The 2,500-nt window shown below is 58.4% G+C and overlaps 2 non-coding genes and 1 pseudogene across 2 annotated transcripts in view; all 3 read right to left on the minus strand.

Annotated features, from left to right (window-relative positions):
- Positions 1–608, minus strand: part of LOC146143338 (large subunit ribosomal RNA) — a 2,112-nt pseudogene extending 1,504 nt beyond the window's left edge.
- A 271-nt stretch (positions 609–879) lies between these two features.
- On the minus strand, positions 880–1,033 carry LOC146143339 (5.8S ribosomal RNA). The gene has a single exon (XR_014501084.1). It is a non-coding gene; the product is annotated as a 5.8S ribosomal RNA (ribosomal RNA).
- Positions 1,034–1,280: 247 nt separating this feature from the next.
- The window catches only part of LOC146143340 (small subunit ribosomal RNA), a 1,811-nt gene continuing 591 nt past the window's right edge, over positions 1,281–2,500 (minus strand). The window contains exon 1 of the ribosomal RNA XR_014500321.1: positions 1,281–2,500. This exon is cut by the window's right edge and continues 591 nt beyond it. This is a non-coding gene — a ribosomal RNA (small subunit ribosomal RNA).

The raw sequence follows: 2,500 nt of genomic DNA on the forward strand, positions 1-2,500 counted from the left end.
GCGCCTATAGTACCCGACCGAGGCCGGGTTACCTTGCGCGCGGCCTTCTCGCCGCCGTCCAGACGGTCGCGGCCTTCGCCCGGCGCTAGTGCGCTGGTCCCCGATCGGGCGGCGCCGCCGGCGGCCCGTGAGGGTCCGCACGACAACGTCGCCGACAGGGGGCCGGCTGAAAGCGACCGGGCGACCCGACAGGCCCTCCCGTTTGCCTCTCGACGGTTTCACGTACTCTTTAACTCTCTCTTCAAAGTGCTTTTCAACTTTCCCTCACGGTACTTGTTCGCTATCGGTCTCGTGACCGTATTTAGCCTTAGATGGAGTTTACCACCCGCTTTGGGCTGCATTCCCAAACAACCCGACTCTGGGAAGACGCCGTAGCGCGCCCGCCTGTCGCCGCCATGGGCCTGACACCCGCTCTGGGAAAAGGCCTCGATCAGAAGGACGCGGGCGACCGGCGAAGCGCGCCGTGACGAATTCCGTACGCCACAATTCCGCGCACTCCAAAAGCGCGCGGATTCGGCGATGGGCACATCCCGCTTCACTCGCCGTTACTGAGGGAATCCTCGTTAGTTTCTTTTCCTCCGCTTAGTAATATGCTTAAATTCAGCGGGTAGCCTCGTCCGACCTCAGGCCGAAAGTAAGGACCGGGACTATTCTTCCCGTTCCGCGCTCGCCGTCGGCGCCGCGCGCCGCCGCGCACCTCGATTCCCGCCCTTGAGCCGCCAGCCGTTGGCCTCTTCGAGGTCGACTCGCCGCCGCCGCGCGGGATTCTGGTCGCGATCGTCGCACATCGTGCCGTGCTGTCTTGAGCGGGACGGGCGCTCGCGCGTCCGACGCCGCAGCAGCCGCGCGGAGAAATCCCCGCGCGGAACGTTTGCAACGCGACCCTGAGGCGGGCGCGGCCCCGGGATTGACCCGAGGCCGCAATTTGCGTTCAGAACGTCGATGCTCAATGTGTCCTGCAATTCACACTAATTCACGCAGCTAGCTGCGTCCTTCATCGACTCACGAGCCGAGTGATCCACCGCCAAGAGCCATCCACGATTGTTTCGCTCGCACAGTGCCTCGCACTAAAGGGTGACAAAATATACCGCGCCGAGCGGTCGGCCAGGCCGACGCTTGAAGCCGGAGCGCGCGGCACCGCGGCACTCGACGCGCAAACATTACCGGGTGACCGAATCGCCGGCCGGCGCGCCGCTCCTCGCGGGTCGGGCGCCGGGTAGCAAAAACTTTTTCTCTCGCTTGTCCGAGTTTCGCGTTCGCCGAAGCGTTTGCGAGACCGTTAATGATCCTTCCGCAGGTTCACCTACGGAAACCTTGTTACGACTTTTACTTCCTCTAAATGATCAAGTTAGATCGTCTTCTCGGACGCCGGCTCGACCGTTGCCGGCCGCGCCAGGTCCAATCGGAGGACCTCACTAAACCATTCAATCGGTAGTAGCGACGGGCGGTGTGTACAAAGGGCAGGGACGTAATCAACGCGAGCTAATGACTCGCGCTTACTGGGAATTCCTCGTTCAAGGGAAATAATTGCAATTCCCTATCCCTAGCACGACCGGGGTTCAGCGGGTTACCCAGACCTGTCGGCCAAGGCGAGCACATGCTGATCCGGTCAGTGTAGCGCGCGTGCGGCCCCGAACATCTAAGGGCATCACAGACCTGTTATTGCTCAATCTCGTGTGGCTAAACGCCACTAGTCCCTCTAAGAAGTTAGACGCCGACCGATTGGGTCGCGTAACTAGTTAGCAAGCCAGAGTCTCGTTCGTTATCGGAATTAACCAGACAAATCGCTCCACCAACTAAGAACGGCCATGCACCACCACCCACAGAATCAAGAAAGAGCTCTCAATCTGTCAATCCTCACTGTGTCCGGGCCGGGTGAGATTTCCCGTGTTGAGTCAAATTAAGCCGCAGGCTCCACTCCTGGTGGTGCCCTTCCGTCAATTCCTTTAAGTTTCAGCTTTGCAACCATACTTCCCCCGGAACCCAAAGACTTTGGTTTCCCGCAAGCTGCCGGAGAGGTCGTAAAACTAACGCCCCCCGATCGCTAGTTGGCATCGTTTATAGTCAGAACTAGGACGGTATCTGATCGTCTTCGAACCTCTGACTTTCGCTCTTGATTAAAGAAAACATTCTTGGCAAATGCTTTCGCAGTCGTTCGTCTTGCGCCGATCCAAGAATTTCACCTCTAACGGCACAGTACGAATGCCCCCGTCTGTCCCTCTTAATCATTACCTCGCGCTCCGAAAACCAACAAAATAGAACCGAGGTCCTATTCCATTATTCCATGCACCATTATTCAGGCGAATCGCCTGCTTTGAACACTCTAATTTTTTCAAAGTAAACGTTCCGGCCGCCGCCGACACTCAGTCAAGGGCACCGGCGGAGAACCGGAGGTGAGGCCAGGACGGCCAGTACACGCCTTGCGACGGACCGGCCGCCTGCGCCCAAAATCCAACTACGAGCTTTTTAACCGCAACAACTTAAATATACACTTTTGGAG

Source organism: Ascidiella aspersa, chromosome 5 (assembly GCF_963924565.1).
Source record: "Ascidiella aspersa chromosome 5, kaAscAspe10.2, whole genome shotgun sequence".
In the NCBI taxonomy this organism is placed as follows: domain Eukaryota; kingdom Metazoa; phylum Chordata; class Ascidiacea; order Phlebobranchia; family Ascidiidae; genus Ascidiella; species Ascidiella aspersa.